Source organism: Gymnodraco acuticeps, unplaced genomic scaffold (assembly GCF_902827175.1).
Source record: "Gymnodraco acuticeps unplaced genomic scaffold, fGymAcu1.1, whole genome shotgun sequence".
Classification (NCBI taxonomy): Eukaryota; Metazoa; Chordata; class Actinopteri; order Perciformes; family Bathydraconidae; genus Gymnodraco; species Gymnodraco acuticeps.
In genome coordinates, this window is record NW_022992053.1 from 548691 (window position 1) to 561731 (window position 13041).

The 13041-nt window shown below is 40.4% G+C and overlaps 1 long non-coding RNA gene across 1 annotated transcript; it reads left to right on the forward strand.

Annotated features, from left to right (window-relative positions):
• The first annotated feature begins 6029 nt into the window (after window positions 1-6029).
• Window positions 6030-8441, forward strand: LOC117536973. Its single transcript, XR_004567645.1, has 3 exons — window positions 6030-6269; window positions 6705-6828; window positions 8308-8441. It is a non-coding gene; the product is annotated as an uncharacterized LOC117536973 (long non-coding RNA).
• The last annotated feature ends 4600 nt before the right edge of the window (window positions 8442-13041 follow it).

The window sequence follows — 13041 nt, forward strand, 5'->3', positions numbered from 1 at the left end:
TATCTGATCAGCTTGGTGTTCAATGTAACTCTTTACCATGGCTCAGACTTTGTTACTTGCAGTTACAGTTTCTCATTTTAGATTGTGCAAATTTTGCATTTGTTTTTACATGTTCTTTGTTCATGCTCTTTATCATTTTTCTGAGTTGGAAAGTTAGATTGCATCATAGTTTACTTTATACATATTTGTATTCTTCAGTGGTGAAGTATATTGCAAAGCAGCTCAGCCATGTGAGAAGACTTTTGGCACTTTTTCGTTTTTCGTTTTCTGAGTTGGAAAGTTAGATTGCATTCAAAATGTACAGAAATACTTAATTTTGTTAAAGCTTTTTATAAAAAATGCTTCTGACCAGAGCTTTGTTTCCTTGTCATTAATGTTGAACACCACCAGAGGGGCTCTCACCTGAAAGGTCTCTGCTTCATGTGTCTTCAGCAGAAGATCTAGACTTTGATTGCTATATTTTCAGTTAATATTGACCTTACTGAGCTTTAGCCATATCCGCTGCCTATCATACAAAATGTTAAGTACAGTGAACCTTTCTAAAATATACAGTAGTAAAGAGACAAACCCACCAGCATTATAGTAGCCAAATTCTTGTTTGTGGGCTGTATATATAAAATTGACTTGAAAAAGTTGCTGATTTTAGAGTACTGGCACCTTTTTCATTCCAATTCAAGCACTGGGTCAGACTACTGCTTGACCTTTCATCTAGAACCCACCTCACCTCTGCCCACTTTGACAACCTAGGATGGCTTAGAGTAGACGACAGAGTACAGCTACTTGCAATGGGCCTGGTCTACAAGATCCACTACACCTCTATGGTACCCATGTACATGTCAAAATTCTTCCCAAAGGTCAAGGAATACCATGATCATAACACCAGAGGGAGCTCCACAAATCATGTGAAACCCAGATTTGGCACAAAAAAGGGGGAATACACGTTTCGCAATTATGCTACATCAAGGTGGAACGCTCTTCCCACAACTGTAAAGGAAAGTAAAACTATACTTACCTTCAAAACCTCTCTTAAAGAGCACCTTCGGGGGAGAGCATTGCAAAACTGGCCCCGGTAATGGTACAAATCTCAACCTGTCGTTCAATGGACAGCTTCCCCCCCCCCCCCCCCCATCTATGTACTCGCATTTTAGACTCTGTTACTAACTGTATATCTGTAGACTTGGTATGTCTTAAATGTCCGGTTAGGATGTATTAGAACGAAATCTAAAATGAAAATTGTAAACAAGCAATCTGTATGTAAAAAAAAAACACCTGTATGTAAATTGTAAATAAGCCATATGTCAAATATGTCTTAAATGACATGATGAATTGGAAATGGGGGACCCTGATGTAAACAAGACGAAAGTCTTTCTCTGGTCTGCATCCCCTTAACAATTGTATGTTTTGAGCTGTACTGTACTGTACCCAATATACAAGCTGTTAATACACTTTTCAATCAATCAACCATTCCTGCTCAAGATTAGATTCAACTTTATTGTTATTGCACATATTACAGGTACTGAGACAACGAAATGCACTTTAGCTTCTAACCAGGAGTACGACAAGCAGTAAAGTGAAAAGTAATGTACAAAATCTACAGAATAAAATATAGAATGAATTGAATGATGAATAAACAGTGAGGGCTATGAATGCATGATGATAAAATGGCCCAACTTTTGAGAAAGTGAAACGTCACAGATTACCCAGCATGCCTGAGAAGTACCCGCATGTGCACTCATAGAGCATGCGCAACTTTAACCAAAATGCTCGTTCACATCAAGCACGTCAATTTGCGTACACGTAATAGCACCGCGCGTTCATGACAGCATGGTAGTGATTTGTTGTTATCATGGATTTGATATGAACGAGGCAGCAGTTAGCAGCTAGCGGCTAGCTAGTAATGATGCTAATGTACACATCAATCGTTATTATGTACTTATATTACGCTGTAACAGGATCTAGTGATATCCAACAGAGCTTCATTTAGCATGAAATAATTATTGCACTGTAGCCTATATATATATATATATATATATATATATTTATATACAGTGCAATAAGCTTCTTAGTGCAATACGAAGCTACAGGGACGTTAATAATGTCGGTAATATTAACTTTATTTAATACAACATTTCCGGTACAAGATGTAATCATACAGCCCATGTAGTATGATAATGAATTACAGCAAACATGTGCAATATATCCATTATTACAGCTCCGTGGGATGGCAGTAAGACGATATGGATCCGTTCTTATTGTGTATCCATGGGTAAAGATAAACGCAACTCACATTGGTTTCTCATACAGCATCTCTGTAAACTACGTGTATTCACTGAATTTCACTCTCTGCCTTTAACGGCTCATTGTAGCTCCAATAGCTCCAGCCCCACCCTCCCTGGGAGCACAGTGTGCTCTGATTGGTCGGGACACGTAACATGAACGTGCCGGGCGGCGCGGTCCCGTGGGTTAGATGCGCGTTCATAATGCAGAGGGAAATAACTCTCAGAATAACGTTATTAGCTAATTTTTACAACTTGAGGAACGAATGTTTTTAATAAGGGCTATACAAGTGTTCATACTGGGTAGTTTATTTAGTTTAAAAAAAATTATCCAACGAGTTACAGACCACTCTTTCCCCATGTAAGTCAATGGGAAAAAGTGTTTCCGGGCCTGGCAACCAAACGGAAGTGTAGTACCGCCGTTTGGCCAGCATGAATATTTTCATCTGAGTCCGGCGCACTTCCTGGGGGCTTGGTAACTCGTTGGATACATTTTTTTAAACTAAATAAACAACCCAGTATGAAGACTTGTATAGCCCTTATTAAAAACATTCGTTCCTCAAGTTGTAAAAATGCGCATCTAACCCACGGGACCGCGCTGCCCGGCACGTTCATGTGATGTGACGTGTTCAGCACCTCCCCCTTCACACGCGGTCACGTTCAGTGTTCACTGACACGTCACTGAGGCTAAAGAGACAACGCTTTATATATACAGTCTATGCCAGGCATCCTCAAACTACGGACTCCGGTCCGGATCTGGACCGAACCACCACTGTCTCCGGACTTTGAGCAAATTATACTTTTCATATGTATTATCTCTCTGTATTATATGTGAGACATCGCCACAACGCATTCGCAACGAGTCAAAATTCTCCGCTATGTCCACTGCAAACAGCGCTCTGCATGTCTGACTGTTCCACCTGTGTGTGTCAACGCTTTGGTCCAATCACATTCAGTAGCAAGTCAGCGTTTTTTCCCCCCACCAAGTCTGCCAATCAGAGGCACAGGAGGGCGGGTCTTCGCGGAATGAAAATGCGTATGTCGTCTCTTTCAACCTGTCTGAGTCAGCGCGGGAGTTATAATAACAAATAAATAAAGTCAGAGCGAGAGTTGACAGCGCATCTAGTTGCATGTAGCTATACTTAGTTTCAGCTGTAGCCGAGTGTAGCTAGTAAAGCTGGAAAAATGGCATGTTCAAAGATGACCAATAAAAGAAAAGTCGACAGTGAAAACCGGCAATTCAAAGATGAGTGGACTGAAAAATATGCATTCATCCTCCCTCCAGCGAGCACCAAACCAATGTGCCTAATATGCCAAGAAACGGTAGCTCTTGTGAAGAGTGGCAATTTGAAACGGCATTATGAAACGAAACACGATTATTTTGAAGCGACCTTCCCTCAGAATTCAGCGGTAAGAACCACAAAAATAAATGGGATGAAATCCTCATATCAAGCTGCAAGCAGGATTCTTGTAACATCTATGTCACAACGAGAAAAGGCAACTGAGACCTCACTCAGAGTGGCATGGGTGTTGGCTAAACACAAGAAGCCATTATCTGATGCAGAAATAATTAAAGAATGCATGACTGAAGTGATTGAGACCTTGTTTGAAGGCAAACAAAAAGAGGAAATAACAGCTAAAATCAAGCAAATCCCCCTCTCAGATTCCACAGCAACCAGAAGAACGGAAATACTGGCTGGTGATTTGATTCATCAGCTTTGTGATGGAATAAAAAATGCACAGTGCATTTCCTTAGCTGTGGATGAGTCCACTGACACCACTGACAATGCTCAGTTGCTGGTGTTTGTGCGATTTTATGATGAGGCAAAGGGGGAGTTTGTTGAAGATGTGTTGGGCCTGACACACAACACACAAGGGGGGGAAGACATTTATAACGCAATCATGGGAATGCTGAATGAAAGAGGGATAGATCTAAAGAAAGTGGTGTCAATTGCTAATGATGGAGCTCCAGCCATGATGGGGGGAGAGAGAGGATTGGTTCAGCGCCTGAAAGATCACCACCCTGACCTGATCTCATACCACTGCATAATCCACCAGTCTGTCCTTTGTGCAAATCTTGGAGAAGTGTACTCTGAAATCATGGCAACAGTGATGAGACTCATAAACTTTTTGAGAGCATCATCTTCACTGCAGCATCGCTTGCTGCGCACATTCCTGACAGAGGTCAATGCCACTTTTGATGATTTGCTCCTGCACAACAACATCAGATGGCTGAGCAAAGGCAAGGTCCTGGAGCGTTTTTGGGCCATTAGGAAAGAGCTGCAAGTGTTTCTGTCAGAGCAAAAGAGTGCGAAAGCAAAACCGTTCATGGAATTCATGCAAAATGAAGAGAAGATGGAAGCTGTTGCATTTTTGGCTGATATAACATCTCATCTCAATGACCTAAATCTCAAGCTACAGGGCAAGAACAACACAGTGTGTGAGCTGATGTCAGCAGTGCATGCTTTCCAGAGGAAATTGGAGGTTTTCAAAAGTGACCTACAGGTAAGCCTTTTTAATATTTTCTACCACACACATTTCCTGGATTCCAATGAACACCTTTTTGATACTTTATCATACCCTTTTAAGCAGTGCTCCTTATATAATTTTCTTATTTATTTTTGTTTTGTTTGTTATGTTTTCCTACAGGAGGGACTGCTCCACTTCCCCACACTTTTGGAACAGACCAAAGGAGAAAATCGTCCTCAGAATCATGTTGCATTCCTGGAGAAGCTGATTGAAAACTTCAAAATTCGCTTTGATGACTTCAGATTAGGAAAACAAGTCCTACTGTTCATTGAAAACCCATTCCTGGTCAGAAATGTCAGAGAGTTCTCTGCAGAAGCACAACAAATCTTCCCATGGGCCAGTGCTGCTTTTCTGCAAAGTGAGTTGATGGACCTCCAGGAAAACCTTGCACTGAAAGAGGCTGACTGTGACACTCCCACTTTCTGGACAAAGATGGTCACTGCAGCTAATTTCCCTCTCCTGCATAAGATGACACTTCACATTCTCACAATGTTTGGCTAAACCTACTACAGGTGTGAGTCTGCATTCTCAACAATGAACATGGTGAAGAACAAGTACCGCAGCCGACTCACCAATGAACACTTGCATCAGTGTGTCCGCCTGGCCATCACGCCTTTTGTGCCAAAGTTCAAAGTCTTGGCAACAGACCAAAGGTGCCACTTATCTCATTAAGCAACAGTGTTTGACACAATGTACAATAGTTCTGGACTTATTTCGACTTTGATTCTTGGGATGGTTTGATTCACTTCGAGGCTTTTTGTTTTTGCAACCTCGTGTTCAGAATCTTTTTGCAATTAAAAGTTTGAATGACCGTATTAAACGGACCTTTGTCTTATTGAACATTTTCTTTGTGGACCTTTAAGATTTGTATTTGAGTACCCCTGGTCTATGCTAACAACCGACAACAGTTTGCTCCAAAAGGTAAGATACGAAAACATATGTATTTTCTAACCTGCCTCCTTAATGTCTGTATGTAATGTAACATGTTCTCATATAAAAGAGTAAAATAAGCCAAACCGCTCATCAGCAACCGCTACTGTGGCTAAGCTAATGTTGGGTGTTTGCACAGTAATTTTCCATACTTTTCATAGTTAACCAAAATGCTAGAAATGTATGCATACCAGCAGTTCTGCAATGTTAAATCTGTATGCATTAGCTAACTTTCTAGAAACCAGACTTTGCATTTATAATTCGTTTTATATATATATATATTTCTATTTAAAATCTATAAATGTGAGATGAAAAAACTAAAAATGACATGTCTTTTTCACAACTAATTTCCAATGCAATGTCCCTACCATTGTAAACGACGATGCATACAGAATCTTCAAGAACACATATTATTTTAAAGAGGCGTGAAGAGCTAATCATTTGTACTTTATTTATAGATGGCAGAAATAGCCGGATCGACATCCAGAGAGGAAATCCTGAAGGAAAGTGGGCCTCCCGCCATACTTGGACAAGGTGCTGTATAGTTTTTATAAGAATTTGTATTCATTTTGTTTCAGTAATTTTTTGATTGCATACCCTTTACTTTCATATGGCAAAAACAAATATATTGTACCTTATTTTTACATCTGATAAGTGAAATCAGTTGATTGTGACCTTATCACAAAAAGTCAGTGACTTGATACATCCTGCTTCGTAATAATGCATGAAATCGTCATGCATTATTTAATGTAATATTAATATATAATCTTAATCCTTATAAAGTTTCATCATGATTCTATATACAAGTATAGAGTTATATGTAATATAATATACAAATTAAACTTGTGTAGTCTTAAAAATATGATGAAAATGATATGACAACTCAGGCTACATGTAAAGCCTTTTTCTGAAAGATGATCACCAGTAACCACTTTTTTTTCCTTTTTCAATATATTTTATTCTATCTAGGTCCCAATGTGTGGATAATAGGGAACAGCTACGTTAGACGTGGGGAAGAAAGAGCCAGACACACCATGGGAAGCAACCTGGGTCTCAATTGCCGTGTGTGGTGGTTTGGCAAGGGTGGTCTGAGGTGGAGGAACCTTCTTCCCTTTTTCTATTACTCCTTGAGAGGAAGAACAGTCCTGGATGTCCTGCTCATCCACTGTGGCGGCAACGACCTTGGCAACATCAAAGGTGTGGAGCTTGTCACAGCGATGAAGCAGGACCTGCTTTCCCTCAGTGACAACTTCTCAGAGATGAAGATAATTCTATCTTCTATCAATAAGAGATGTCACTGGAGGAAAGCCAATCCGGGAAAGCTGAACAAGGCCAGAATGTGGGTGAACAGAGAGATGGGTACATGTGTTAGTGGTTTGGGTAGAGTGTAAGGCATCCTTGCATTAAGTTTGACTGCCCTGGCATATTTCTAAGAGATGGAGTTCATTTCACCAATTTGGGAAATGATATGTTTTTAAGTAACCTTAAACAGTCCCTTGAGGCTACAATCTAAAGTGGTTCTGCATTTTGGATTCTAGCCTCAACAGGATATGTATATTTAACAAGAATAACTTTTACATTTGACAGGGCAGTCCTCATTGTAAGGATGTCTTCACTTACTCACACTATTTTTTTTAAATGTGTAATTTAATTTAATTGTTCACTCACATTCTGTGTTCTTCCTCTCTCTTAAACTTTAGTCCCCTTGTCTTTTTCTCTCTTTCCTTCACTCATCTTAGTCCCCTTGTCTTTTTCTCTCTTTCCCTCACTCATCTTAGTCCCCTTGTCTTTTTCTCTCTTTCCCTCACTCATCTTAGTCCCCTTGTCTTTTTCTCTCTTTCCCTCACTCATTTTAGTCCCCTTGTCTTTTTCTCTCTTTCCTTCACTCATCTTAGTCCCCTTGTCTTTTTCTCTCTTTCCTTCGCTCATCTTAGTCCCCTTGTCTTTTTCTCTCTTTCCCTCACTCATCTTAGTCCCCTTGTCTTTTTTTCTCTTTCCCTCACTCATCTTAGTCCCCTTGTCTTTTTCTCTCTCTCCCTCACTCATCTTAGTCCCCTTGTCTTTTTCTCTCTTTCATTCACTCATCTTAGTCCCCTTGTCTTTTTCTCTCTTTCCCTCACTCATCTTAGTCCCCTTGTCTTTTTCTCTATTTCCTTCACTCATCTTAGTCCCCTTGTCTTTTTCTCTCTTTCCCTCACTCATCTTAGTCCCCTTGTCTTTTTCTCTCTTTCCTTCACTCATCTTAGTCCCCTTGTCTTTTTCTCTCTTTCCCTCACTCATCTTAGTCCCCTTGTCTTTTTCTCTCTTTCCCTCACTCATCTTAGTCCCCTTGTCTTTTTCTCTCTTTCCTTCACTCATCTTAGTCCCCTTGTCTTTTTCTCTCTTTCCCTCACTCATCTTAGTCCCCTTGTCTTTTTCTCTCTTTCGTTCACTCATCTTAGTCCCCTTGTCTTTTTCTCTCTTTCCCTCACTTATCTTAGTCCCCTTGTCTTTTTCTCTCTTTCCCTCACTCATCTTAGTCCCCCTGTTTTGTTTCTCTCTTTCCCTCGCTCATCTTCCCCAGCCTCACCAGCCTCACCCAGACGACGACACGGCGTACAGAGAGGAGGTCGAAAACCTGACATCTTGGTGCCAGGATAACAACCTCCATCTCAACGTCAGCAAAACCAAGGAGCTGATTGTGGATTGCAGGAAGCAGCAAAGAGAGGGACACACCCCCCATCGCCATCAATGGGACTACGGTAGAGAGAGTCAGCAGCTTCAGGTTCCTCAGTGTCCATCACGGACACGGCTGCATCACGGCCTGTTACGGCAGCTGCACCGCCCTCAATCGTAAGGCTTTCCAAAGGGTGGTGAAAACTGCACAGAACATCACCAGGGCGGAGCTGCCATCCATGGAGGACCTTTACTCCCAGCGGCTCAGGAAGAAAGCCCTCAGTTTATGTTTATGTTTATTTTAGAAATGTTTTGGCACATTTGTTCCTATTCTGCTAATGGTATATTGCAGGATATTTAAGTCTCCCATGTACTTTTTAAATTAATAATAGTATGTTCATCTTGATGTTTAACTTGTAATATTGTAATCATCTTAGTTAGAAATGCTGTTTCCACCCCATCCTCTGCTGCTGAATGATTTTATATATTGTTACTTAAAGTGCTTGTCTTTGATATTATAATGATTACACCAGAAAGTCACTCTTTGCGAGATGTATTTGTTCACATTTTTCCCAGCCACAAGATGATGTTCATTCATTGGAGGCCTCAAAGCTGGGTGAAGGTATTGATGCTCGGATCAATGCAATCCTTTACAACAGCATTCCACTATGGTTCGGGATGTCTGTAAAAAAAGGAGAAATAATCTTAAACCAAATAAGTGTCGCAATATAGGGAAACAAACTGACAAAAACATCAATTAGATCAGAATACATTTACATTGTTACTTCAGAAAAGAGCCAAAGACAGCCTAATGTTACTTAAAGTATGCATAAATAAAGTATTAAAGATTCAAAACAAGAAATTATAATTTAAAAAAAATACACATTTCACAAAATACACATCCAGCAACAACAGTTTGGAGGATTTAGCAGCCTGGTATATTACACAGTTTTAGCGTCATATTTATATATATATATACACACATGGTTGGTATTTAACAACAAGGGGTGTTGTACTGTATATTTATGGGAACATTTTACACCTTTCCTTCAAGTATTATACGTTTTAGTTACTTGTGGGCTACTTAACATGAATAATCACAGTTACTATCCTTTTACTCCATCACATTTCAAAAAGAAATAGGCTATTGTTATTTTAACTCCACCACAGTAATCCATCATCAACTTTACTTTTTAGATAAAGTTTTAACTCACAATTGATCATAACAGGCTTCAACATATACATTTGTATATATTACCAAGTGGTTTCATGTACACAAGTATCATGCTAAATGAAGCTCTGTTGCTTGGATATCACTAGATCCTGATGTCAGCGTAATATAAAAGTACATAACGATTGATGTGTAAGTTAGCATCATTTACTAGCTAGCTGCTAACTGCCGCCTCGTTAATATAAATCCAGTACCATGCTGTCATGAACGCGCGGTGCTGTTACGTGTACGTAAATGATGGAGTCAGATTTGGGTCAATATTCTAGCGCGCAAAATAAGCTACTCGCCAGGGGGGAGCTAGGGGGTGCTGAAGCACCCCCAAGAAATGTGTTTTTTTTTCTTTTTCCGAAAATTATTATTATTATTTTTATTAAATTAGAAAAATTATTGATTACATCAATGCAAATGTGAAACAAACAAATGTTTGACCAAAAATATAAAGCCAACACAGGTGATATGATTAGGCCAATGGCGAGCAGCCCAGCACCCATTCGATTTTTGACCTACCCATAGGCTAAATTACTTTGTGACACTTGAGTGACTTCCTGTTAGCTAGAGCGCCAAATTATTTGCTAACAACAAAGTGAAAAATTGATCGTTTTTTAGTCCTTAAAAGTCCACGTGTGGACACTCAATCAAAACCACCTGAAAGCGAGAGGGATTCTGCACATAATAGGCCTCGTGAGTACAAGTAGCTTACTTCTGGGTCTCTGTGTTTCATTCAAGCTCTGCTCTGTGTGTGTGTGGCACGAGCCATTTTGTGTGCGTGCGCGAGCGAGAGAGAGATCTACCGGTGATCGTTGTGGTTAGCATCTGGTGCTAGCTAGCCAAGCTAACGGATATAAGGAGCTTTTTCAACAACAAGGTGGAGGAAGAACTCTCTCCTGTCAGACTGAGAGTCTCAGATAACCTCAGCTCAGGTGAAGTAAAGGACTCTCAGTGTTTAGATAGTTAACTTTAGTCTAGTTATCTCAGTGGGTCTCAAACGGTTTGTTTTAAAAGGGGAGTGATTTGTAAAATATCCATAAAGAAATAGTAAATCTGTTTACAGTTCTGTTTCATATGGGTGTTGAGAGATGTATCCATAGATCTCTTAATGTTGCTCTCAAAGTGCACCAGATTGATGCTTTTAACTTCAATATTTTAAAAAAAATCGCGCGCCCCCCACTTTGAGAACCACTGCCTTAGAGGATGTGAGGTCCAACCCCCCACTTGTAAAAATAGCACTTTACCCTGCTTACACCTATATGCCGTGAGCTGATTATCGACCCTTCATTGCAACAGTCGCGGGTGCACTGTGTGTGCGTGTGGGGAGTGTTGCAGTAGAAAATTCAACTGTAGCGCTGGTGCATTAATGGGAAACCCTTAATGTTTGAGCACCCTCTATGAAACGTCAAGCTACCCCACAGCACCCCCTAGAGAAAATCTCTGGCGCCGCCACTGCTACTCACGAGTGGAAAATGTGCTTTTACATGCATGAAATGAACCCCGCACACAGATTAAACCCCCGCGAGCGGCTATGCGCTCGCGAGAGAGACAGCCCTCTTGCTTGCTCGCGGGAGTGTCAGCCTCACTTGCTCGCGGAGTCTGTCTACTCGCGCGTGAAAAGTTTCTGACACTTTGGGGCGGAGCCACTAGACTTTGATTGACAGCTGCCAGGAAGCCCGGAGTTGCCAGGTTTGATAAATGTCTGAACTACCAAGAGCCGAGGAGTGACAGCTGCAAGATCAGTTGGACGAGATTGAATGGTAAATGTGTCCATAAAAAACTATTATATTCGTAAAGTGTACAGCTACTGCTAATGAAATCCTTGTAAATAAATGTCCAATGAATGTATTCTTGCATTCGATTTTTTGAATAAAAACCATATCCACCACCTGGTACTTCCAGTAATCGTCATTGACACACAATGTGCAGATATAACACAATCAAATGTTAATTCTGGTTAAAGAAATATAACACAAAATGTGCAGAAATAACAAATGAGTGTGTTCATCTTGGTTACACATTTATGACACACAATGTGTAAAATGTGCACATTGTGTGTTAGGGGCATGTAACACATTTTGTGTGTAAAAATGATTTACACATAAATAAACACAACACGTGTTGTCCCTGAGCACACTCTGTAGGTGTGTTGAAATTCAACACATGTTGTGTCATTTTTTACACATCCCTTCTAAGAGTGTACAGCAGACAGTAGCTAGCAATTTTCGACAGATACAGCCCACTCAAAAATATATTGTTTTATATAAAATTAATTTATATATATATATGCAATTTTCGACAGATACAGCCCACTCAAAATATATTGTTTATATAAAATTAATTTATATATATATATATATATATATATATATATATATATATATATATATATATATATATATATTAGCTGTACACTTTACGAATATAATAGTTTTTTATGGACAACTTTACCATTCAATCTCGTCCAACTGATTTTGCTGCCGTCACTCCTCGGCTCTTGGTAGTTCAGGCATTTATCAAACCTGGCAACTCCGGGTTTCCTGGCAGCTGTCAATCAAAGTCCAGTGGCTCCGCCCCAAAGTGCCAGAAACTTTTCACGCGCGCGTAGACAGACTCCGCGAGGCTGATACTCCCGCGAGCGAGCAAGAGGGCTGTCTCTCTCGCGAGCCGCTCACGGGGGTTTAATCTGCGCGCGAGGGTCATTTTATGCGCGTGTAAAAGCACATTTTCCGCTCGTGAGTAGATTATTTTACGCGCTAGAATATTGACCCAAATCTGACTCCATAGGCGAGCCTCCAGAGCAAGTCGGACAAAATGACTAACCATCATGCAACGCACTAGCAAGACGTTGATCGCAATTGCGCAGGTCTGCGCAGGTCTCGCTTGTCTCAAACAAGCCTACGACGTCTCAAGGTAGACTTCAGCGGAATATCAAAACAGTGGTCCGGGGTGCAAAACACATCAATGACAGCGACCCTCTACCACACAAAACAACATCATTTATATAAACACCTACCTACCCACTTTGATGATCAAATCAATGAAACACAAAGTCCATCCTCCTGGCCTTTTGGATGAAGCACTTGATGGCGGGTCATTCAGCTGATCCTTTGCCACTCCAGTTTATCATTGTAACTCAATCTTGAAAATGACTCGGTTAATAATTTCGCAACGATGTCATCACTATCACTGAAGTGAGCCATCATGAACGAACTTATGCTAATCATAAATCTATCGATTAGATTTATGATTCAAAAATAATAAAAGTAGGATAGACATGTGGATATTATCCGGCTGAACACAACGTGCATTTATCTAACAGGTTCGTTTCCCACAGACCTTATTTCGAGCTATTTTCCAAAACCCTATGGAGAAATCCCATTTCTTTCTGTCGAGGGAATCCGAGCGAAGTTTACTTCCGGGTTTTAGGAC